Below are 27992 nucleotides of genomic sequence, written 5' to 3'. Positions count from 1 at the left end.
AGCATCGTTGCGGGTGAGAAGGTATCATCGTAGTCAACTCCTTGAACTTGTCAAAAACCTTTCGCAACAAGTCGAGCTTTGTAGACAGTAACATTACCGTCAGTGTCAGTCTTCTTCTTGAAGATCCATTTATTCTCTATGGCCTGCCGATCATCGGGCAAGTCAACCAAAGTCCATACTCCGTTCTCATACATGGATCCCATCTCAGATTTCATGGCCTCAAGCCATTTTGCGGAATCTGGGCTCATCATCGCTTCCTCATAGTTTGTAGGTTCATCATGGTCAAGTAACATGACTTCCAGAATAGGATTACCGTACCACTCTGGTGCGGATCTTACTCTGGTTGACCTACGAGGTTCGGAAGAAACTTGATCAGAAGTTTCATGATCATCATCATTAGCTTCCTCACTTACTGGTGAGGAATCACTAGAACTGATTTCAGTGATGAACTATTTTCCAATAAGGGAGTAGGTACAATTACCTCGTCAAGTTCTACTTTCCTCCCACTCACTTGTTTCGAGAGAAACTCCTTCTCTAGAAAGGATCCATTCTTAGCAACGAATATCTTGCCTTTGGATCTGTGATAGAAGGTGTACCCAACAGTCTCCTTTGGGTATCCTACGAAGACACATTTCTCCGATTTAGGTTCGAGCTTATCAGGTTGAAGCTTTTTCACATAAGCATCGCAGCCCCAAACTTTAAGAAACGACAACTTGGGTTTCTTGCCAAACCACAGTTCAAAAGGTGTCATCTCGACGGATTTAGATGGTGCCCTATTTAATGTGAATGCAGTTGTCTCTAAAGCGTAACCCCAAAATGACAGCAGTAAATCAGTGAGAGACATCATAGATCGCACCATATCTAGTAAAGTACGATTACGACGTTCGGACACACCATTACGTTGTGGTGTTCCAGGTGGCGTGAGTTGCGAAACTATTCCGCATTGTTTCAAATGAAGACCAAACTGGTAACTCAAATATTCTCCTCCATGATCAGATCGCAGAAATTTTATTTTCTTGTTACGATGATTTTCCACTTCACTCTGAAATTCTTTGAACTTTTCAAATGTTTCAGACTTATGTTTCATTAAGTAGATATACCCATATCTTCTCAAATCATCTGTGAAGGTGAGAAAATAACGATATCCTCCGTGAGCTTCAATGTTCATTGGACCACATACATCTGTATGTATGATTTGTAGTAACTCTGTTGCTCGCTCCATTGTTCCAGAGAATGGAGTTTTAGTCATCTTGCCCATGAGGCATGGTTCACAAGTACCAAGTGATTCCAGAAGTCCATCAAAATGGAGTTTTTTCATGCGCTTTACACCAATATGACCTAAACGGCAGCGCCACAGATAAGTTGCACTATCATTATCAACTCTACATCTTTTGGCTTCAATACTATGAACATGTGTATCACTACTATCAAGATTTAGTAAAAATAGACCACTCATTAGGGGTGCATAACCATAAAAGATATTACTCATATAAATAGAACAACCATTATTCTTTGATTTAAATGAATAACCGTCTCGCATCAAACAAGATCCAGATATAATGTTCATGCTCAACGCTGGCACCAAATAACAATTATTTAGGTCTAATACTAATCCCGAAGGTAGATGTAGAGGTAGCGTGCCGACGGCGATCACATCGATTTTGGAACCATTTCCCACATGCATCGTCACCTCGTCCTTGGCCAATCTTCGCTTAATCCGTAGCCCCTGTTTTGAGTTGCAAATGTTAGCAACTGAACCAGTATCAAATACCCAGGCACTACCGCGAGCATTAGTAAGGTACACATCAATAACATGTATATCAAATATACTTTTCACTTTGCCATCCTTCTTTTCCGCCAAATACTTGGGGCAGTTCCGCTTCTAGTGACCAGTTCCTTTGCAGTAGAAGCACTCAGTCTCAGGCTCGGGACCAGACTTGGGTTTCTTCACTTGAGCAGCAATTGGCTTGATGTTCTTCTTGAAGTTCCCTGTCTTCCTTTACCATTTTTCTTGAAACTGGTGGTCTTGTTGACCATCAACACTTGATGCTCCTTCTTGATTTCTACCTCCGTAGCCTTTAGCATTGCGAAGAGCTCAGGGATCGTCTTATCCATCCCTTGCATAGTATAGTTCATCAAGAAGCTCTTGTAGCTTGGTGGCAGTCATTGAAGAACTCTGTCAATGACACTATCATTAGGAAGATTAACTCCCAGTTGAGTCAAGTGGTTGTGGTACCCAGACATTATGAGTATATGTTCACCGATAGAACTATTCTCCTCCATCTTGCAGATGTAGAACTTATTGGAGACTTCATATCTCTCAATCTGGGCATTTGCTTGAAATATTAACTTCAACTCCTGGAACATCTCATATGCTCCAAGACGTTCAAAACATCGTTGAAGTCCCGGTTCTAAGCCGTAAAGCATGGCACACTGAACTATTGAGTAGTCATCAGCTTTGCTCTGCCAGGTGTTCATAGCATCTGGCGTTGCTCCTACAGCGGGTTTGTCACCTAGAGGTGCTTTCAGGACGTAATTCTTCTATGCAGAATGAGGATAATCCTCAATTTACGGACCCAGTCCGTGTAGTTTCTACCATCATCTTTCAACTTATCTTTCCCTAGGAATGCATTAAAATTCAACGGAACACCAACACGGGCCATCTATCTACAACAACATAGACATGCAAAATACTATTAGGTACTAAGTTCATGATAAATTAAAGTTCAATTAATCAAATTACTTAAGAACTCACACTTAGATAGACATCTCTCTAATCATCTAAGTGATCACATGATCCATATCAACTAAACCATGTCCGATCATCACGTGAGATGGAGTAGTTTTCAATGGTGAACATCACTATGTTGATCATATCTACTATATGATTCACGCTCGACCTTTTGATCTCCAGTGTTCCGAGGCCATATCTACATATGCTAGGCTCGTCAAGTTTAACCCGAGTATTCCGCGTGTGCAAAACTGGCTTGCACCCGTTGTATGTGAACGTAGAGCTTATCACACCCGATCATCACGTGGTGTCTCGGCACGACGAACTGTAGCAACGGTGCATACTCACGGAGAACACTTATACCTTGAAATTTAGTGAGAGATCATCTTATAATGCTACCGTTGAACTAAGCAAAATAAGATGCATAAAGGATAAACATCACATGCAATCAATATAAGTGATATGATATGGTCATCATCATCTTGTGCCTTTGATCTCCATCTCCAAAGCACCGTCATGATCACCATCGTCACCTGCTTGACACCTTGATCTCCATCGAAGCATCGTTATCGTCTCGCCAACTATTGCTTCGACGACTATCGCTACCTCTTAGTGATAAAGTAAAGCAATTACATGGCGATTGCATTTCATACAATAAAGCAACAACCATATGGCTCCTGCCAGTTGCCGATAACTGTGTTACAAAACATGATCATCTCATACAATAAAATTTAGCATCATGTCTAGACCATATCACATCACAACATGCCCTGCAAAAACAATTTAGACGTCCTCTACTTTGTTGTTGCAAGTTTTACATGGCTGCTACGGGCTAAGCAAGAACCGTTCTTACCTACGCATCAAAAACCACAAGGCGGTATAGTGATTGCTTTTTGATCTTCAGAAAGAACCATGTTTATTGAATCAGGTTCAACTAAAGCTGGAGAAACAGACACCCACTAGCCACCTGTGTGCGAAGCACGTCGGTAGAACCAGTCTCGCGTAAGTGTACGCGTAATGTCGGTCTGGTCCGCTTCATCCAACAATGTCGCTGAATCAAGAATCAACTAGTGGCGGCAAGAAATATGTATATACCCATGCCCACAACTCCTTTGTGTTCTACTCGTGCATATAACATCTACGCATAAACCTGGCTCGGATGCCACTGTTGGGGAATGTAGTAATTTTAAAAAAAAAATCCTACGCACACGCAAGATCATGGTGATGCATAGCAACGAGAGGGGAGAGTATTGTCTATGTACCCTCGTAGACCGTAAGCGAAAGAGTTATGACAACGAGGTTGATGTAGTCGTACGTCTTCACGATCGACCAATCCTAGTACCGAAAGTATGGCACCTCCCTGATCTGCACACGTTCAACTCGGTGACGTCCCGCGAACTCACAATCCAGTAGAGCTTCAAGGGAGAGTTTCATCAGCACGACGGCGTGATGACAGTGATGATGTTGCTACCGAAACAGGGCTTCGCCTAAGCACCGCTATGATATTACCGAGGTGGATTATGGTTTTGGGGGGCACCGCACACGGCTAAAAGATCAATGATCAACTTGTGTATATCTATGGGGTGCTCCCCTCCCCCGTATATAAAGGAGTGGACGAGGGGAGGGGTCGGCCCTCTCTATGGCGCGCCCTAGGGGAGTCCTACTCCCACCGGGAGTAGGATTCCCCCCTTCGATGTAGTAGGAGTAGGAGAGAAGGAAGGGGAGGAGAGGAGAAAGGAAAGGGGGGCCGGCCCCTCCCAATTCAGATTGGGCTAGGGGGCGCGCCTCCCACCTTTTCCTTCCCTCTCCTATTTTACACTAAGGCCGAAAAAGGCCCATATACTCCCCGGGGGGTTCCGGTAACCTCCCGGTACTCCGGAAAATGCCCGAACTCATCAGGAACCATTCCGATGTCCAAACATAGGCTTCCAATATATCGATCTTTATGTATCAATCATTTCGAGACTCCTCGTCATGTCCGTGATCAAATCCAGGACTTCGAACTACCTTTGGTACATCAAAACACATAAACTTGTAATATCGATCGTCACCGAACGTTAAGCGTGCGGACCCTACGGGTTCGAGAACTATGTAGACATGACCGAGACATGTCTCCGGTCAATAATCAATAGTGGAACCTGGATGCTCATATTGGTTACTACATATTCTACGAAGATCTTTATCGGTCAAACCGCATAACGATATACATTGTTTTCTTTGTCATCGGTATGTTACTTGCTCGAGATTCGATCGTCGGTATCCCAATACCTAGGTCAATCTCATTACCGGTAAGTCACTTTAATCATTCCGTAATGCTACATCCCATAAATAACTCATTAGCTACATTGCTTGCAAGGCTTATAGTGATGTACATTACCGAGAGGGCCTAGAGATACCTCTTCGACAATCGGAGTGACAAATCCTAATATTGATCCATGCCAACTCAACAAACACCATCGGAGACACATGTAGAGCACCTTTATAATCACCCAGTTACGTTGTGATGTTTGGTATCACACAAAGTGTTCCTCCGGTATTCGGGAGTTGCATGATCTCATAGTCATAGGAACATGTATAGTTATGGAGAAAGCAATAGCAACAAACTAAACGATCATCGTGCTAAGCTAACGGATGGGTCAAGTCAATCACATCATTCTCTAATGATGTGATCCCATTAATCAAATGACAACTCATGTCTATGGTTAGGAAACATAACCATCATTGATTCAACGAGCTAGTCAAGTAGACGCAAACTAGTGACACTCTGTTTGTCTATGTATTCACACATGTACTAAGTTTCTGGTTAATACAATTCTAGAATGAATAATAAACATTTATCATGATATAAGGAAATATAATAACAACTTTATTATTGCCTCTAGGGCATATTTCCTTCAAGTAGTGCTTACTGAATTCATCAACTTCATATCATTCAAAAATGATTCATTAATAAGGTTGATCAAGTCTTATTAATAGCCACTTTCGATTAGCATGAAACCGAAGAACTTTTGTAAATCACTAAGTTACCTCAATGGGGATATGCATTTCCCCAACAATAAGCATTTCGTATTTCTTTTTGACAGTAGGTAGAGGTATTTGAAAACTTCCAATAGTGATTATCGAAGATTTTTCAATAAAATTAAAACCATTCACTTAGAATTATTTCTTCGAAAAGTGCACCGTATGCTCATTACCATTAATATGAAAAGTGATCTTACTTTTATTGCAATCAATAACAGCTCATGTAATATTCAAGAAGGGTCTACCAAGGATAATCGACATGGTGTCGTCCTCGGGCATCTCAAGTATAACAAAGTAAGTCAAAATAGTAACATTAGCAACAACAACGGGCACATCCTCATAGATACCGATAGGTATGGTAGTTGATTTGTCAGCCATTTGCAAAGATATTTCAATAGGTGTGATTTTATTCAAGTCAAGTCTTTTATATAAAGACAAAGGCATAACACTAACACCAGCTCCTAAATCACACCAAGCATTTTTCACATAATTCTTTTTGATGGAGCAAGGTATAGTTAGTATTCCCGAATCTCCAAGTTTTTTAGGTACTCCATCTTTAAAAGTATAATTAGCAAGCATAGTGGAGATTTCAGTTTCCGGTATTTTTCTCTTATTTGTGATGATGTCTTTCATATACTTTGCATAAGGTGGCATTTTCAAGATATCAGTCAATCGAGTACGCAAAAAGACTGGCCTCGGCATTTCATCAAAACGTTCAAATTCTTCTTCATCATTATTTTTAGTTGACTTAGGAGGAAAAGGCATGGGTTTTTGAACCCAAGGTTCTCTTTCTTTATCGTGTTTTCTAGCAACAAAGTCTCTTTTGTCATATCTTTTATTTTTAGGTTGTGGGTTATCAAGATCAACAGGTGGTTCTATCTCAACACCATTATCTGGTTCTTTTTCATTGTTTGGTTGAGAGTCTTAATGAACCTCATCATTATATGTTTTATTATCATTAGGTGAGTGTTCATGACCAGATTGAGTTTCAGTATCTAAGATAGAAACTTTTTCATTATCAGGAGGTTTCTCTATTTCAGGTTCACTAGAAGTGTGCAAAGTCCTATCATTTTTATTTTTCTTTTTCTTTCTAGAAGGACTAGGTGCACTAGTGTTGGTTATTTGTGAATCTTGTTCGGTTCTTTTAGGGTGTCCCTCAGGATAAAGTGGTTTCTGAGTCATTTTACCTCCTCTAGTTGCAACTCTAACATCAAAGTCATGCATATTATGATTCATTTCATCAAGCAATTCTCTTTGAGATTTAGCAACTTGTTCTAATTGAGTTTGAACCATATAAGCATGTTTTCCAACACCTCTAACATCATTTGATATTCTAAATAACAAGCCACTGAAGCGAGCAATCATATCAGAGTTATATTTCAATTGTTTCATAATGTTTGCATTGAAGTGATCTTGTTTTCTAATATAATTTTCAAACTCATAAAGGCATTGACTAGGATGCATATTGTGAGGGTTATCATTATCATTGAACTTCATAAGAGAATTTACCTCTGCCACCTTAGGCATTGGTGGTGTATTAAGCCCATGTATTTCTTCAATAGGAGGTAAATTTTTAACATACTCAGCTTTAATACCTTTTTCCTTCATAGATTTCTTTGCCTCTTGCATATCTTCAGGACTGAGATATAATATACCCCTCTTCTTCGGAGTGGGTTTAGACGGTTGTTCAGGAATAGTCCAATCATCATAATTTTCAATATGTTATTCAATAATTCTTCAGCTTGAGCAATAGTTCATTCCCTGAAAACACAACCAGCACAACTATCTAGGAAGTCCCTAGAAGCATCGGTTAGTCCATTATAGAAGATATCAAGTATTTCATTTTTCTTAAGAGGGTGATCAGGCAAAGCATTAAGTAACTGGCAAAGCCTCCCCCAAGCTTGTGGGAGACTCTCTTCTTTAGTTTGCACAAAGTTAAATATTTCCTATAAGGCAGCTTGTTTCTTATGAGCAGGAAAATATTTTTTAGAGAAGTAATAAACCATATTCTGGGGACTACACACACAACCAGGAGCAAGAGTATTGTACCAAGCTTTAGCATCACCCTTTAGTGAGAAAGGAAATAATTTGAGAAAAAAGTAATAATGAGTTTTCTCATCATGAGTAAAAAGGGTGGCTATGTCATTCAACTTAGTAAGATGTGCCAGAACAGTTTCAGTTTCATAAACATGGAAAGGATCAGATTCAACCAAAGTAATTAACTCTGGGTCGACAGAGAATTCATAATCCTTATCAGCAATACAGATAGGTGAAGTAGCAAACTTAGGATTACATTTGATTCTAGCATTTAGAGATTTTTCTTTATACTTGTGTAGTAATTTCTCTAGATCATCTCTATCATTGCAAGCAAGAATATCTCTAGTTGCTTCTTCACTCATAACATAACCTTCCGGTACCTTAGGCAATTCATATCTAGGAAGGATAGATCGAGCAAGTGTTTCAAGAGTTTAAGTTTCAAGCTCATCATTAGATTCAACAACATCATGTTGTATTACTCTAGCAATTTGTCTATCAAGAAATTCACCAAGTGGCACATCATCATTATCAAGCAAGGTACTAGAATCATCATAAGCATCATTCATAGTTGAAGTAGCATCATCAATAACTTGTGACATATCAGAATTGATAGCATGTGGTGGTGTTGCAAGTTTACTTGTAACAGAAGGTGAATCTAAAGCAGAACTGGATGGCAGTTCCTTACCTCCCCTCGTCCTTGAGGGAAATATCTTAGTCTTTGGATCATTCAGATTCTTCATAGTGATAATATGATAATAATCCCAAGTGACTCAACAAATATAGCTATGCTCCCTGGCAACGGCGCCAGAAAAAGGTCTTGATAACCCACAAGTATAGGAGATTGCAACAGTTTTCGAAGGTAGAGTATTCAACCCAAATTTATAGATTCGACACAAAGGGAGCCAGAGAATATTTGAAGGTATTAGCAACTGAGTTGTCAATTCAACCACACCTAGAGATTAATTATCTGCAGCAATATGATCAGTAGAAAAGTAGTTTGATAGTTTTGATAGTAGTGACAGCAGTAACGGTAACCGTAACAGTGATAGCAGTAATTTGTAGCAAGTGTAACAGTGATGATAGCAGTAGTAACGCAGCAAAATCAATAAGGATAAATTCGTAGGTATTGGATCAGTGACTTGTTGGATGATATTCATCATGAGACAGTTATAACCTAGGGCGATATGGCACTAGCTCTAGTTCATCGATATAATGTAGGCATGTATTCCGTAAATAGTCATGCGTGCTTTATTAAAAGAACATGCATGACATCTTTTGTCCTACCCTCCCGTGGCAGCAGGGTCCATATTGGAAACTAAGAGATATTAAGGCCTCCTTTTAATAGAGAACCGGAACAAAGCATTAACACATAGTGAATACATGAACTCCTCAAACTACGGTCATCACCAGGAGTGGGCCCGGTTGTTGTCACTCCGGGGTTGCCGGATCATAACCGTAGTAGGTGACTATAACTTGCAAGATCAGATCTAAAACATGGATATAATGATGAATTCATAAACGGTTCAGATCTAAAATCATGGCACCCAGGCCCAAAGTGACAAGCATTAAGCATAGCAAAGTCATAGCAACATCAATCTAAGAACTGTTGGAAATATGCCCTAGAGGCAATAATAAATTGGTTATTATTATATTTCCTTGTTCATGATAATTGTTTATCCATGCTAGAATTGTATTGATAGGAAACTCAGGTACATGTGTGGATACATATACAACACCATGTCCCTAGTAAGCCTCTAGTTAACTAGCTCGTTGATCAATAGATGGTTACGGTTTCCTGACCATGGACATTGGATGTCGTTGATAATGGGATCACATCATTAGGAGAATGATGTGATGGACAAGACCCAATCCTAAGCCTAGCACAAAGATCGTGTAGTTCGTATGCTAAAGCTTTTCTAAATGTCAAGTATCATTTCCTTAGACCATGAGATTGTGCAACTCCCGGATACCGTAGGAATGCTTTGGGTGTGCCAAACGTCACAACGTAACTGGGTGGCTATAAAGGTGCACTACGGGTATCTCCGAAAGTGTCTGTTGGGTTGGCACGAATCGAGACTGGGATTTGTCACTCCGTGTGACGGAGAGGTATCTCTGGGCCCACTCGGTAGGACATCATCATAATGTGCACAATGTGATGTGTTACGGAACGAGTAAAGAGACTTGCCGGTAACGAGATTGAACAAGGTATCGGATACCGACGATCGAATCTCGGGCAAGTACAATACCGCTGGACAAAGGGAATTGAATACGGGATTGATTGAATCCTCGACATCGTGGTTCATCCGATGAGATCATCGTGGAACATGTGGGAGCCAACATGGGTATCCAGATCCCACTGTTGGTTATTGACCGGAGAGTCGTCTCGGTCATGTCTGCATGTCTCCCGAACCCGTAGGGTCTACACACTTAAGGTTTGGTGACGCTAGGGTTGTAGAGGTATTAGTATGCGGTAACCCGAAAGTTGTTCGGAGTCCCGGATGAGATCCCGGACGTCACGAGGAGTTCCGGAATGGTCCGGAGGTAAAGATTTATATATGGCAAGTCCTATTTTGGCCACCGGAAAATGTTCAGGATTTTTCGGTATTGTACCGGGAAGGTTCTAGAAGGTTCCGGAGTGGGGCCCACCTGCATGGGGGGACCCACATGAACGTGGGTAGTGGGGGCAAGGCCCCACACCCCTGGTCAAGGCGCACCAAGATCCCCCCTTAGAAGGAATAAGATCATATCCCGAAGGGATAAGATCAAGATCCCTAAAAAGGGGGGATAACAATCGGTGGGGAAGGGAAATGATGGGATTTCTTCCCCCCCACCTTTGCCAACGCCCCAATGGACTTGGAGGGCAAGAAACCAGCCCCCTCCACCCCTATATATAGTGGGGAGGCGCATGGGATCCGCACCCTAGCCCCTGGCGCCTCCCTCTCCCCTCGTAACACCTCTCCCTCTCGCTGAGCTTGGCGAAGCCCTGCCAAGATCCCCGCTGCTTCCACCACCACGCCGTCGTGCTGCTGGATCTCCATCAACCTCTCCTTCCCCCTTGCTGGATCAAGAAGGAGGAGACGTCTTCCCCAACCGTACGTGTGTTGAATGCGGAGGTGCCATCCGTTCGGCGCTCGGTCATCGGTGATTTGGATCACGACGAGTACGACTCCATCAACCCCGTTCTCTTGAACGCTTTCGCTCGCGATCTACAAGGGTATGTAGATGCACTCCTCTCTCTCGTTGCTAGATGACTCCATAGATTGATCTTGGTGATGCGTAGAAAATTTTAAAATTCTGCTACGTTCCCCAACAATGGCATCATGAGCTAGGTCTATGCGTAGTTTCTATGCACGAGTAGAACCCAAAGTAGTTGTGAGCATTGATTTTGTCAATTTACTTGCCGTTACTAGTCTTATCTTGATTCGGCGGCATCGTGGGATGAAGCGGCCCGGACCGACCTTACACGTACACTTACGTGAGACAGGTTCCACCGAGTGACATGCACTGGTTGCATAAGGTGGCTAGCGGGTGTCTGTCTCTCCCACTTTAGTCGGATCGGATTCGATGAAAAGGGTCCTTATGAAGGGTAAATAGAAATTGGCATATCACGTTGTGGTTTTTGCGTAGGTAAGAAAGTTCTTGCTAAGAAACCTATAGCAGCCACGTAAAAATTTGCAACAACAATTAGAGGACGTCTAACTTGTTTTTGCAGCATATACCGTGTGATGTGATATGGCCAAAAGGATGTGATGAATGATATATGTGATGTATGAGATTGATCATGTTCTTGTAATAGGAATCACGACTTGCATGTCGATGAGTATGACAACCGGCAGGAGCCATAGGAGTTGTCTTAATTTATTTATGACATGCGTGTCAACATAAATGTCATGTATTTACTTTACTTTATTGCTAAACCATTAGCCATAGTAGTAGAAGTAATAGATGACGAGACAACTTCATGAAGACACGATGATGGAGATCATGGTGTCATGCCGGTGACGATGATGATCATGGCGCCCCGAAGATGGAGATCAAAAGGAGCAAAATGATATTGGCCATATCATGTCACTATTTGATTGCATGTGATGTTTATCATGTTTTACATCTTATTTGCTTAGAACGATGGTAGCTAAAATAAGATGATCCCTCGCAATAATTTCAAAAAAAGTGTTCCCCCTAACTATGCACCGTTGCGAAGGTTCGTTGTTTCGAAGCACCACGTGATGATCGGGTGTGATAGATTCTAACGTTCGAATACAACGGGTGTAAGCCAGATTTACACACGCAATACACTTAGGTTGACTTGACGAGCCTAGCATGTACAGACATGGCCTCGGAACGCGGAAGACCGAAAGGTCGAACATGAGTCGTATAGAAGATATGATCAACATGAAGATGTTCACCGATGATGACTAGTCCGTCTCACGTGATGATCGGACACGGCCTAGTTGACTCGGATCATGTATCACTTAGATGACTAGAGGGATGTCTATCTAAGTGGGAGTTCATTAAATAATCATATGAACTTAATTATCATGAACATAGTCAAAAGGACTTTGCAAATTATGTCGTAGCTTATGCTTTAGTTCTACTGTTTTAGATATGTTCCTAGAGAAAATTTAGTTGAAAGTTGATAGTAGCAATTATGCGGACTGGGTCCGTAAACAGAGGATTGTCCTCATTGCTGCGCAGAAGGATTATGTCCTTAATGCACCGCTCAGTGAGCTGACCCTCGAACGTCGGTTGTGGATGTTGCGAACATCTGACATACATGTTTTGATGACTACATGATAGTTCAGTGCGTAATGCTAAATGGTTTAGAATTGAGGCACCAAAGACGTTTTTAAAACATCTTAGAACATATGAGATGTTCCAAGGACCGAAATTGGGATTTCAGGCTAGTGCCCACGTCAAGAGGTATGAGACCTTTGACAAGTTTCTTAAGCCTGCACACTAAGGAGAAAATCTCAATCGTTGAGCATGTGCTCAGATTGTATGAGTACTACAATCGCTTGAATCGAGTGGGAGTTGATCTTCCAGATGAGATAGTGATGGTTCTCCAAAGTCACTGCCACCAAGCTACTAGAGCTTCGTGATGAACTATAACATATCAGGGATAGATATGATGATCCTTGAGCTATTCGCGACACCGCGAAAGTAGAAATCAAATAGGAGCATCAATTGTTGATGGTTAGTAAAACCACTAGTTTCAAGAAGGGCAAGGGCAAGAAAGGGATACTTCATGAAACGACAAATCAGTTGCTGCTCTAGTGAAGAAACCCAAAGTTGAACCCAAGCCCGAGACTAAGTGCTTCTATAACAAGGGGAACGGTCACTGAAGTAGAACCACCCTAGATACTTGGTAGATGAGAAGACTGGCAAGGTTGAAAGAAGTATGTATTGGACATACATTATATTAAATGTGTACTTTACTAGTACTCCTAGTAGCAGCAGGGTATTAGATACCGGTTCGGTTGCTAAGTGTTGGTAACTCGAAATGAAAGGCTACGGAATAAACAAAGACTAGTCAAAGGTGAGACGATGATATGTGTTGGAAGTGTTTCCAAGGTTGATGTGATCAAGCATCGCACGCTCCGTTTACCATCGGGATTGGTGTTAAACCTAAATAACTGTTATTTGGTGTTTGCGTTGAGCATAGACATGATTGGATTATGTTTATCGCAATACGGTTATTCATTTAAGGAGAATAATGGTTATTCTGTTTATTTGAATAATACCTTCAATGGTCTTGCACCTAAAATGAATGGTTTATCGAATCCCGATCGTAGTGATACACATGTTCATGCCAAAAGATACAAGATAGTAATGATAGTACCACATACTTGTGGCACTGCAATTTTAGTCACAATGGTATAAAACGCATGAAGAAGCTCCATGTTGATGGATCTTTGGACTCGCTTGATTTTGAATCACTTGAGACATGCAAATCATACCACATGAGCAAGATGACTGAAAGGCCTCGTTTTCAGTAAGATGGAACAAGAAAGCAACTTGCTGGAAGTAATACATCTTGATGTGTGCAGTCCAATGAGTGCTGAGGCATGTAGTGGATATCGTTATATTCTTACTTCACAGATGATTTGAGTAGATGCTAAGTATATTTACTTGATGAATCACGAGTCTGAATTATTGAAAGGTTCAAGTAATTTCAGGGTGAAGTTGAAGATCGTCGTGACAAGAGGATAAAATATATATGATATGATCATAGAGATGAATATCTGAATTACCAGTTTGGCACATAATTAAGACATTGTGGAAATTGTTTCACAACTAATACAGCCTGGAACACCATAGTGTGATGGTGTGTCCGAACATCATAACTGCACCCTATTGGATATGATGCATACCATGATGTCTCTTATCGAATTACCATGATAGTTTATGGGTTAGGCATTAGAGACAACCACATTCACTTTAAATAGGGCACCACATAATTCCGATGAGATGACACCGTATGAACTATGGTTTAGAGAAACCTAAGTTGTCATTTCTTAAAAGTTTGGGGCTGCAACACTTATGTGAAAAGTTTCAGGCTGATAAGCTCGAACCCAAAGCGGATAAATGCATCTTCATAGAGTACCCAAAACAGTTGGGTATACCTCCTGTCTCAGATCCGAAAGAAATAGGTATTGTTTCTAGAATCGGGTCCTTTCTCGAGGAAAAGTTTCTCTCGAAAGAATTGAGTGGGAGGATGGTGGAGACTTGATGAGGTTATTGAACCGTCACTTCAACCAGTGTATAGCAGGGCACAGGGAGTTGTTCCTGTGGCACCTACACCAATTGAAGTGGAAGCTTATGATAGTGATCATGAAACTTCGGATCAAGTCACTACCAAACCTCGTAGGACGACAAGGATGCGTACTACTTCAGAGTGGTACGCAATCCTGTCTTGGAAGTCATGTTGCTAGACAACAATGAACCTACGAGCTATGGAGAAGCGATGGTGGGCCCGGATTCCAAAAATTGGCTCGAGGCCATAAAATTCGAGAGAGGATCCGTGTATGAAAACAAAGTGTAGACTTTGGAAGAACTGCTTGATGGTCATAAGGCTGTTGGGTACATATGGATTTTAAAAGAAAGACGGACAATGGTGGTAAGTATCACCATTAAGAAAGCTCGACTTGTCGTTAAGATGTTTTCCGACAAGTTCAAGGAGTTGACTACGATGAGACTTTCTCACTCGTAGCGATGCTAAGAGTCTGTTGGAATTATGTTAGCAGTTACTGCATTGTTTATGAAATCTTGCAGATACGATGTCAAAATATTGTTTCCTTGATGATTTTATTGAGGAAAGGTTGTATGTGATACAACCAGAAGGTTTTGTCTGTCCTAAAAAATGCTAACAAGTATGCAAAGCTCCAGCAATCCTTCTAAGGACTGGAGTAAGCATCTCGGAGTTGGAATGTACGCTTTGATGAGATGATCAAAGCTTTTGGGTTTATACAAAGTTTATGAGAAACTTGTATTTCCAAAGAAGTGAGTGGGGGCACTATAGAATTTCTGATGAGTATATGTTGTTGACATATTGTTGATCAGAAATGATGTAGAATTTCTGGAAAGCATATAGGGTTATTTGAAAAGTGTTTTTCAATGGAAAACCTGGATTAAGCTACTTGAACATTGAGCATCAAGATCTATAAGGATAGATCAAAATGCTTAATGGTACTTTCAAATGAGCGCATACCTTGACATGATCTTGAAGGTGTTCAAGATGGATCAGTCAAAGAAGGAGTTCTTGCCTGAGTTGTAAGGTATGAAGTTATGAAGTTAAAGCTCGACCACGGCAAGAGAAAGAGGAAGGACAAAGGTCGTCCCCTATGCTTTTGTCATAGGCTCTATACGGTATGCCATGCTGAGTACCGCACCTGATGTGTGCCTTGCCACATGTCTGGCAAGAGGGTACAAAGGTGATCTAGGAGTAGATCACCAGATAGCGGTCAAAATTATCCTTAGAGGAATAAGGATATGTTTCTTGGTTATGGAGGTGATAAAGAGTTTGACGTAAAGAGTTACATCGATGCAAGCTTAACACCTATCCGGATAGCTCTGAGTAGAGATACCGGATACGTATAATGGAGCAACAATTTAGAATAGCTCCAAGTAGAACAGTTATTTGAAATGGCTCCAAATATAGCGTAGAGATTTGCGAAGTACATACGGATCTGAATGTTGCAGACCCATTGACTAAAAGCTCTCTCACAAGCATAACATGATCAAACCCAGAACTCATTGAGTGTTAATCGCATAATGATGTGAACTAGATTATTGACTCTAGTAAACTCTTTGGATGTTGGTCACATGGCGATGTGACCTGTGAGTGTTAATCACATGGCGATGTGAACTAGATTATTGACTCTAGTGCAAGTGGGAGACTGTTGGAAATATGCCCTAGAGGCAATAATAAATTGGTTATTATTATATTTCCTTGTTCATGATAATCGTTTATTATCCATGCTAGAATTGTATTGATGGGAAACTCAGATACATGTGTGGATACATATACAACACCATGTCCCTAGTAAGCCTCTAGTTAACTAGCTCGTTGATCAATAGATGGTTACGGTTTCCTGACCATGGACATTGGATGTCGTTGATAACGGGATCACATCATTAGGAGAATGATGTGATGGACAAGACCCAATCCTAAGCCTAGCACAAAGATCGTGTAGTTCGTATGCTAAAGCTTTTCTAAATGTCAAGTATCATTTCCTTAGACCATGAGATTGTGCAACTCCCGGATACCGTAGGAATGCTTTGGGTGTGCCAAACGTCACAACGTAACTGGGTGGCTATAAAGGTGCACTACGGGTATCTCCGAAAGTGTCTGTTGGGTTGGCACGAATCGAGACTGGGATTTGTCACTCCGTGTGACGGAGAGGTATCTCTGGGCCCACTCGGTAGGACATCATCATAATGTGCACAATGTGACCAAGGAGTTGATCACGGGATGATGTGTTACGGAACGAGTAAAGAGACTTGCCGGTAACGAGATTGAACAAGGTATCGGATACCGACGATCGAATCTCGGCCAAGTACAATACCGCTGGACAAAGGGAATTGAATACGGGATTGATTGAATCCTCGACATCGTGGTTCATCCGATGAGATCATCGTGGAACATGTGGGAGCCAACATGGGTATCGAGATCCCGTTGTTGGTTATTGACCGGAGAGTCGTCTCGGTCATGTCTGCATGTCTCCCGAACCCGTAGGGTCTACACACTTAAGGTTCGGTGACGCTAGGGTTGTAGAGATATTAGTATGCGGTAACCCGAAAGTTTTTCAGAGTCCGGATGAGATCCCGGACTTCACGAGGAGTTCCGGAATGGTCCGGAGGTAAAGATTTATATATGGTAAGTCCTATTTTGGCCACCGGAAAATGTTCAGGATTTTTCGGTATTGTACCGGGAAGGTTCTAGAAGGTTCCGGAGTGGGGCCCACCTGCATGGGGGACCCACATGAACATGGGTAGTGGGGGCAAGGCCCCACACCCCTGGTCAAGGCGCACCAAGATCCCCCCTTAGAAGGAATAAGATCATATCCCGAAGGGATAAGATCAAGATCCCTAAAAAGGGGGGATAACAATCGGTGGGGAAGGGAAATGATGGGATTTCTTCCCCCCCCCCCCCACCTTTGCCAACGCCCCAATGGACTTGGAGGGAAAGAAACCAGCCCCCTCCACCCCTATATATAGTGGGGAGGCGCATGGGAGCCGCACCCTAGCCCCTGGCGCCTCCCTTTCCCCTCGTAACACCTCTCCCTCTCGCTGAGCTTGGCGAAGCCCTGCCGAGATCCCCGCTGCTTCCACCACCACGCCGTCGTGCTGCTGGATCTCCATCAACCTCTCCTTCCCCCTTGCTGGATCAAGAAGGAGGAGACGTCTTCCCCAACCGTACGTGTGTTGAATGCGGAGGTGCCATCCGTTCAGCGCTCGGTCATCGGTGATTTGGATCACGACGAGTACGACTCCATCAACCCCGTTCTCTTGAACGCTTCCGCTCGCGATCTACAAGGGTATGTAGATGCACTCCTCTCTCTCATTTCTATATGACTCCATAGATTGATCTTGGTGATGTGTAGAAAATTTTAAAATTCTGCTACGTTCCCCAACAAGAACATAGTGGATACTAGGGATCAGGCCCTAACAAAACTAACTCGATTACATGATGAATCCCATCCAACTCCACACCGACCAGCGAGCCTACAAAGGAATTACTCACTCCCGGTGGGGAGCATCATGGAATTGGCGATGGAGAAGGGTTGGTGATGACGAAGAACGAAGATCCCCCTCTTCGGAGCCCCAAACGAACTCCAGATCTGCTATCCCGAGGAAGAACAAGGCCTGGCGGCGGCTCCGTCTCGTGGATCGCGATAATTCTTTTTGTCCTGAATTTTTCTGGAAATATGTGATTTTATATTATCAGGGGGGTCGTCAGCGGGGCCACCAGGTGGGTACAACCCACCTGGGCGTGCCAGGAGAGGGGGCGCGCCCTGGTGGGTTGTGCCCACCTAGGGGCCCCTCTCCGGTGGGTCTTGGCTCCAGAAATTATTATTATTGGTATAAAAAATCCTCAAAAAGTTTCATTCCATTCCAAGAACTTTTATTTCTTCACAAAAACAACACCATGGTAGTTCTGCTGAAAATAGTATCAATCCGGGGTTAGTTTCATTCAAATCATGCAAATTAGATTCCAAAACAAGAGGAAAAGGGTGAGAAAAAGTAGATACGTTGGAGACGTATCAATGACGTCCCTCGAGCTCTTGATCTAGTTGAGGATGAGGGAGAGTTCCGGTAGCACGTCGGCGTGGCGATGGTGATGATGAATTTACCGGCGCAGGGCTTCTCCTAAGCACTACGACGATATGACTGAGGTGTGTAACTATGGAGGGGGGCACCACACAAGGCTAAGAGAAGACTTGGTGTGCCTTTGGGGTGCCCCCCTCCCACGTATATAAAGTAAGGGGAAGAGGAGGCCGGCCCAAGGGGGGCGCGCCAAGGGGAAGTCCTACTTGGACTCCCGGTCCAAGTAGGACTGACCCCCCTTTCCTATTCCAACTAGGAGAAGGAGGGAAAGAGGAAGAGGGGAGAAGGAAAGAGGGGGGCGCCGCCCCCTCCTAGTCCAATTTGGACCAGCCCTTTGGGGGGCGTGTGGCCACCCCTTGAGGCCCTTCTCTCCTTTCCACTAAAGCCCATTAAGGCCCATTACTTCCCCGGGGGGTTCCGGTAACCTCCCGGTACTCCGGAAAATACCCGAAACACTTCGGAACAATTCCGGTGTCCGAATATAACCTTCCAATATATCGATCTTTACCTCTCAACCATGTCAAGACTCCTCGTCATGTCCGTGATCTCATCTTGGGACTCTGAACAAACTTCGGTCATCAAATCACATAACTCATAATACAAATCGTCATCGAACGTTAAGCGTGCGGACTCTACGGGTTCGAGAACTATGTAGACATGACTGAGACACATCTCCGGTCAATAACCAATAGCGGAACATGGATGCTCATATTAGTTCCTACATATTCTACGAAGATCTTTATCGGTCAAACCGCATAACAACATACGTTGTTCCCTTTGTCATCAGTATGTTACTTGCCCGAGATTCGATTGTTGGTATCATCATACCTAGTTCAATCTCATTATCGGCAAGTCTCTTTACTCATTCCGTAATGCATTATCCCATAACTAACTCATTAGTCACATTGCTTGCAAGGCTCATAGTGATGTGCATTACCGAGAGGGGCCAGAGATACCTCTCTGATACATAGAGTGACAAATCATAATCTCGATCTATGCCAACTCAACAAACACCATCGGAGACAACTATAGAGCATCTTTATAATCACCTAGTTACGTTGTGACGTTTGATAGCACACAACGTGTTCCTCTGGTATTCGGGAGTTGCATAATCTCATAGTCATAGGAACATGTATAAGTCATGATGAAAGCAATAGCAATAAAAGTAAAAGATCATTTATGCTAAGCTAGTGGATGGGTCTTGTCCATCACATCATTCTCTAATGATGTGATCCCATTCATCAAATCACAACACATGTCTATGGTTAGGAAACTTAACCATCTTTGATTAACGAGCTAGTCAAGTAGAGGCATACTAGGGACTCTCTGTTTGTCTATGTATTCACACATGTACTAAGTTTCTGGTTAATACAATTCTAGCATGAATAATAAACATTTATCATGATATAAGGAAATATAAATAACAACTTTATTATTGCCTCTAGGGCATATTTTGTTCTAGTCCTAGTAGGATTCACCCCCCCCCTTTCCTTTCTTCACCGGAGGGAAAAGGAAGGAGAGGGAGAGGGAGAGGAAAAGGGGGGCGCCACGCCCTCCCCTAGTACAATTCGGACTGCCATCGGGGGGCACCCTTGCAGCCCTCCTCTCTATGCACTAAGGCCCATGTAGGCCCATTAATTCCCCGGGGGGTTCCGGTAACCCCTCAGTACTCCGGTAAAATATCCGAATCACTCGGTACCATTTCGATGTCCGAATACTACCTTCCAATATATGAATCTTTACCTCTCGACCATTTTGAGACTCCTCGTCATGTATGTGATATCATCCAGGACTCCGAACAAACTTCGGTCACTGTTGGGGATATTACTACTGGAGGTAAAACGGCCTTGGGTAGCCGGGTTGACTCTTTAAAGATTAGAAGCCCATGAAGATGTAAAGATGCTAGCGCTTTACGAAGGGCCCAGAGGCGAGTACAATATGTAAATGTAAACCGGCCCAATCATGTAACTTGTATAGTAAGATAGAAAGAGAGAGACCGAACCGGATACGTTTATAAACCGGCTTCGGGACTCTGTAGCCCGGCGGGCGTCAACCTATGTATATAAAGGGATGACCCGGCTGCGGTTTAGGGACAGAGAACAACAACTCGAAAGCCAGACAAAGCGGATTCGCTCCATGGCCTTCGAAACCCTAGCAATACCAATCACAACTAGACGTAGGCTTTTACCTTCATCGAAGGGGCCGAACTAGTATAAACTCCCGTGTCCCCTTGTCTGGTTTAACCCCTTTAAGCTAACCCATCGCGATGGTTCCACAACTAAGTCCTTTCACAAGGACATCTGCCGTGACAAACCCACGACAGTCACCAAAACACATAACTCATAATACAAATCGCCATCGAACGTTAAGCGTGCGGACCCTACGAGTTCATGAACTGTGTAGACATGACTGAGACACATCTCCGGTCAATAACCAATAGCGAAACCTGGATGCCCATATTGGTTCCAACATATTCTATGAAGATCTTTATCGGTCAAATCGCAATAACAACATATGTTATTCCCTTTGTCATCAGTATGTTACTTGCTTGAGATTCGATCGTCGGTATCATCATACCTACTTCAATCTCATTACCGGCAAGTGTCTTTACTCGTTCCATAATACATCATCACGCGACTAACTCATTAGTCACGTTGCTTGCAAGGCTTATAGTGATGTGCATCACCGAGAGGGCCCAGAGATACCTTCTCCGATGCTCGGAGTGACAAATCCTAATCTTGATCTATGCCAACCCAACAAACACCTTTTGAGACACCTGTAGAGCATCTTTATAATCATCCAGTTACGTTGCGACGTTTGATAGCACACAACGTGTTCCTCCTGTATTCGGAGTTGCATAATCTCATAGTCAGAGGAATATGTATAAGTCATGAAGAAAGCAATAGCAATAAAACTTAATGATCATTATGCTAAGCTAACGGATGGGTCTTGTCCATCACATCATTCTCTAATGATGTGATCTCGTTCATCAAATGACAACACATGTCTATGGTCAGGAAACTTAACCATCTTTGATTAACGAGCTAGTCAAGTAGAGGCATACTAGGGACACTCTGTTTTGTCTATGTATTCACACATGTACTAAGTTTCCGGTTAATATAATTCTAGCATGAATAATAAACATTTATCATGATATAAGGAAATATAAATAACAACTTTATTATTACCTCTAGGGCATATTTCCTTTAGACTTCTCGTCAATGGATGATGTCCATGAGCTAGCTAGGGCCTATTATAGATGATCCAAAAAATTAACTTGATAAAGGCTCACCGGGCATGACATACGCATGTGAAGGAGTTGAGGAAGTAGGAGAATTTTTTTCTCCTCAGGCCATGGTTTGGGTACTTCTTCTTAATGGATTCTTCTCATCTTTCTTCTCGTAGTGGCACGATGGTGTGGTCTGAAGCATGATGAAACATCGGACTCAATGATGCCAGCCATGTTTCTCTATACACAGAGATGTAGTTGATGATGTTTCTCCTCTGTGTGTGCTCTTCCGCTCGTGGTGCTGCTCTGCTTGTGGCTAGAGACGACGCGCCAGCGGGGGGGGGCGTCGTGGTCGGAGTCAACATGAAAGACGAAAAAGTGGAGATATTAGGCGAGAGATGTGCCACGGGTGACGGGGTGTGTCAGGGGATGGTCGGTGGTGGCTAGGTCGTGGCGGTCGCAGTGGCCATGAGTGACAATGTTCATTCCTCATTTTTAATGAGACATGACTTCCCTAGAGAAAAATGAGCTGCAAGGTTTTCAAGGATCAAAAGTTATATTTTTGGGGAACTAAATGTTTGGGGGTTCGGCTAGATGGGTCTTAATTCGCCGGACCTGAAAAGGTTCCCTAAATGTAGCTTTTACGGGATTGGCTAGAAATGTTCTTCATTGTCCACCCATGCTAAGTGGTGGCTATAGATGTTCTTTGGATGGTTAATTAGTACTCATCTATGTATACAAAGGATGATGCTTTATCTGTAAATGATTGGACCTCAGTTGAGGATCAAACTCAATTTTTCAACACTCCACTATCCACTCAAGCATTCTCCCAGTTCAATGAACTGCAGCTATTAATGCAGATGCATGGTAATGACCAACAAAAAGAGTCTTGGATTTGTAAGGGCTAGAAAAGCAAATATTCCTCCATATTGATGTATCATCACTTAAGTCCACCCCAGCAAGAACAACAGATTTTTAAATGGTTGTGGAAGAGTTCATGCAAGTTGAGGCACAAATTTTCCTTCTGGCTACTTATGCATGATAGGGTGAACACGAAAAATTTGCTCAAAAGGAAATCTTTCTCACTAGAAAGTTACACATGTGTTTTCTGCCATGAAGATACTGAAGAAACAGCAAGGCATCTTTTTTGGGACTGTGGATTGTCTCCCCAAGAAAAAACTTGGTATATCCTTTTTGGATGATATTCTCCTGACAAGAGCTGAATTACCAAATCATATTGCAATAGAAATCATCATTCAAGGATGTTGGTCCATCTAGGGGCAAAGAAATGGGAAAATTTTCAGAAAGGAAGTACCAAGTGTCAATGGCTGGAAATTCAAGTCAAAAGAGGATCTTAAACTACCAGAGCACAAGATCAAGGCAAAGTACTTGGGTGATTTGCAAGGGTGGATCAGTGATCATCTAGGATGAACACTGCATAAGTTTGCATATCACTTGACCATGTTAGAAAAGGCTGGAATTGGATAGCTTATCCCTTCTTTTTTTTTTGTATATCCTTTTTTTTCTGTATAGCTTATCCCTCCGTTCCTAAATATAGGGTGTATAGTTTCTGGCACGGAAATTAAAGAATGCATGTGGAGGAAAAATTTCACAAGTTTGGGGCGAGATTACACCTGACTAATTGACATGAGAAAATAGAGGAGTTTGCATGATATAAGGAAATGTAATCAAATCCCTAAAAGAATTATCCAAACGAGTGATGCAACGTAATACACCTTATATTTTGGATTTTTTTTTCAAAAATCTATACACCTTATATTAAGAAACGAAGGGAGTATTAGTTTTATTAATAGAAAATAGCGTTGTTCTACGGTTTGAGCTTCAAAAATCTATGTATACAATTTGGGACATATCGCGTGCAAACACACAGCTACAATTTTTTCTAGCATCGCAAGGATGTGCAGGGTGGACCGTATATGCAAACACACGACTAAGTTAATTTGGAGTTTATTGGCACCCTGTATGTTTAAGCAACGCAAGCAAGCTCGCTGTCACTTGCCATTGTTCATGACGAAAAAGAAGCACACAGGTCCGACAAAGCGTGCCCATCCATTTCCCCAGCTAGTATAGCAAGCAGACGATCGATTAGCAGACGTTAAAATTCCGGGCCAGGAAACAGCCAACCCAGAGCATGGAAGCGCATGCCAAGCGGATGAGTCGGGACGAAGCTCGCATCTCTATCCTCTCGGCTGCATGCCATCAGCAGCGCCCTGTCCTCTAGCCCCCAATTGGCAATCAAGGGGCCCTCGGCGCGCCGGACAGCGACGGCCAGGCCCGCCCCAGCCGCGCGCCCGCTGCTGCTGCCGCTGCAAGCTAAGCGGAGGGAGGCGGCGCGTGCGTGCGCGCACAGGGGAATGATGGCTGCTCTGCTAAGCTCGATCGATCGATCGGGAACGGAAGGGAAGATACACGGCGGAAGCAACACGCATGAATTATTGGCCGGGGCTGCAGGGCGCTCCATGATTGGAGGGCCACGCGACGTGGCGCCGACTGGATCGATCAGAGGGCTCCGGACGACCGGTTGCCATGTAGGATAAGGGCGAGGCTTTTTGCCAATGGAGTCACGGCTCTCCGTGGCCTCTTCCTTGCGGCAACCGGGGTTGGTTTGGTTTTTCGCCGTAGCCATCTCGGAACCCGGAAGGCTAAGAAATCCCTGCGTCATCTCACGGGGAGGCCGTGGCCGCGGCGTGCTTCGGGTGGCCGATCATGATTTGCTCCCCTGTCAACGATTCGGACCACTGTGCGTCGCTAGCGACCGGTGGATCGTGATTTCCGAGAGCTTCCGTATGGTTCGCCTGGGGAGACTAGTATATTCCCTCCATGCATCCGGATAGACAACATTTCATCGCCAAAATTCGGAAGAATGTGACACAAAATGAGCATCATCAAGTTCATTTGATTGTGTTAAAAGGGAAAGAGAGATTTGATGGAATAGTTTATTGTATTACTTGAGCTTCGTGGGCATATATATAGGAGTACAAAGTCTTTTTGGAGTACAAGGCATGGTGGAATAAATCCTACGTTGTCCTATGTTTCTATAATAACAATGATACTCAACATCCACCACAGTCACAAAGGAAGCGACGCGGGCGGTGAGACTGGAAAATAATCCGAAGGCAAGCTAATGGACACCCCCACAGGCATAACGGTCGATGCATCGCGGAGTCGTGGCTGGAGTGGAAACCGACGAGGTTGCTCAAGCATGGCGGTAGCCCTTTGTGCCGTTTGTCGAGGTAGCCGAGAGCGTAGGTGGTGTAGCCGTAGTCGAGGTAGCCATGCGAAGAACGTCGTAGTCAGTGTTGAGTCGGGGGTTGCCGGTGTCGAGGTAGTCGCCGTGGAGCCGCGGAAGAAGAGCAGTGGCGGCGGCGGCTAGAGAAGGAGTGCGGTGACGGTGCTCGAAGTAGGCGATAATGAACCCGACAACGTGATGAAGACCGGCGCGGACGGCGATGTTTGCGCCAAGGGAGGCCGCGCGGCGCATATTGCATGGAAGTCAACGCGCGTGGACGGCGGTGGACCGCGGGCCGCAGCTTTACAACCCGAAGGGGCTACACAACGGCGGCGGGCAGGTTGGGGCGACGGCAGGGAAGACCTCGGGGCGGTTGCAGGGATCGCGTGTCACGCTCGCTACGATCCGACGGGACGACGCAGCGGCAACGCGAGGGTCGGTGCAGCCTCGGGGACGGCTTGAAGTGGACGGCCTCAGTGCGGCGGTTGACCGCAGACCGCGACACTACGGCCCGAAGGGGCGACGCGGCGGCAGCGCGAGAGGTGGTGCAACCACGGGAACGGCCTCAAGGCGGCGGTGGGGATCGCGTGCCGCAGCACTACGGCCCGAATGGGTGACACAGCGACAGCGCAGCCACAGGGAGAACCACGGGGCGGCGGCGCTGCGGCCCGACGAGGTGACGCAGCGTCAACCTGTTGCTCGATCGGCGGAGGGGCGCGCTGAACTCGGGGACAGGGCGGTGATAGCCGACGTAGATCGACGAGCGGGCGGACGCGTGGAAGACTGCCGTGAGGGGCCGCCTCTCGCACGAGGCCAACGGTTCGGGACGACGGCTGGGCAGACGCGCGGACGACGGCCGTTAGGGGCGCCTCTCGCGCGAGGCCGTCAGGTCGGTGAAGAGGCCGGCCGGTTGCGCCGGTGTCGGAGTAGAGGCGCATGGGGATCAACGACAATAGCGGGCGATGTGAACCGATAAAGCATAGATCGGAAAACCAAAGAAAATACCGATCAAAACGACCGACGAGAGAGCGAAAAAATCCGAAGCAATAGCTCGGGAAACAGACTCACTAGGGCGGCCGATCAACACGGCCAGCGAACGAACCCTAGATACGGGCGGCACGGCCTCCGACGGTGGTCATGAAGGCCGACCGCCCCGGTAACGGTGCGCGGGTGCGGAAGCGGCTGCGGTTAGGGTTTAAAATCCGAAAACTGATACCATGTTAGAAGGGCGAGAGAGATTTGATGAAATAATTTATTATATTGCTTAAGCCTCGTGGGTATATAAGGGTACAAGGTCGTTTTAAAATACAAGACATGATGGACAAGAATCAATAGTTTCATCGATACAACAAGACTCCATAAATGGACACGGAAGAACGGCATCCAAGAGCGCTGTCACAGCTGGTGCCACTGCGGCCAAGAGCTAGACAAGCTTTTGGCCAATAGCACTGCAACCAATGACAAACGCAAGGCCAGACTTGATTTTTTTTTTAGTATTGACTATAGATCAAGCTGTACTAGGCCAGCTACAATGCATTTACTGTTTGAATAAGAATCCAAAAGAATATCCATATATTAAGAAGAGATTCTAAATCTTGAATATGCACACCGAAAATAGATATCTATGTTAGCTAGATATAATTTTCTATTTAATTAGCAAATAATTAGCCGGAAATTGTTTCAGTACGTTCACAAAGGCAGAGCCCCACCGGCTGGCCTGGCTACCCACAAAGACCCTTACATGCCACCAAGGAGAGGAGCGAGATTGGTTGCAACTTCTCTTGGTCATCTATTTTTCTTGGACGAGACTTGTCTGCTCCCTTGTCATGTGCCCATCCGTGCTTTCATTTATGTGGCTTGATTTGATTGAAACAAAATAAGGCCCGGCTTCACTCCCTTAAAATCAGAGGGGGAGATGATTAGATTAGAAAGAAAAAAGGAAAACAGACAGCCATAGGATTAAGTGGAAGCACGGATGGAAGCACGGGGAAGGAGCAGACAAGCCGGATCCATTTTTCTTGAGCAAACAGTTCCTACTTCATCATGGAAAACTAACATAAAAACCCTCACCGCAGCTGACACACAGGATCCATGCCGGCTCATGCCAAACAACTGGGCAAATGCGTTGAAGACTAGGCAGTTCCGACTTTGGGCCCTGCCACACATTTATGTATATGCAACTAAATATTTTCATTTTAGCAACTAAATGGTATTCTTAAATTCATTCACTTGGAAAGCCAAGCTTCATTTTTATATATCATTTCGACGAATATATTTTCCAATTTCCATCATAGCCATGACATGAAGTGATGATTTTCATGGTCCCTGACGGTTGTGAAGTGCGGTGAGAGCATGTCAGGCCGCTTATGCAGTCGTATGATTTTCATGTTTTGTGATTAGTCCGAATGTGGTCTAGTCTGTATCGGTTTTAGCCTAGTTTTTGTTAGGCAATTCTCTTCTTTTTAATCAATAAATTATTTTTAAAAACTGCCTCTGTCTTGAAAAAAAGAGCCAAACTTCAACTTTATATATCATTCCTACAAATATATTTTCCATCATGACCACGCCATGAACACCTAGATAGGCCTCGAGCTTTTGGCTTCTGGTCTCTAGATCCACTACTAAGTTAGTAATAACTCGCGCGACTAACCTCTTCTCATCTTGACCATGCCATGAAATCATGATTTTCATGATCCCCGACTGTTGTGAAGTGCGGTAAGAGCATGTCATGCCACTTGTGTATCTAAATGTTTTATGAGTAGTCCGGATGTGGTCTAGTTTGTATCGGTTTTAGCCCAGCTTTTGTTAACTAAATAAGCAATTCTCTTTTTTTTAATCAATCAATTAGTCAAATCTTTTGCCTCCATCTCGGAAAAGAAAAGCCAAACTTCATTTTT

Source organism: Triticum urartu, chromosome 2A (genome assembly GCF_056163025.1).
Source record: "Triticum urartu cultivar PI428250 chromosome 2A, HENAU_Tu73, whole genome shotgun sequence".
In the NCBI taxonomy this organism is placed as follows: Eukaryota; Viridiplantae; Streptophyta; class Magnoliopsida; order Poales; family Poaceae; genus Triticum; species Triticum urartu.
The sequence above is the reverse complement of the archived record's forward strand: the minus strand, read 5'-3'. Positions refer to the sequence as shown.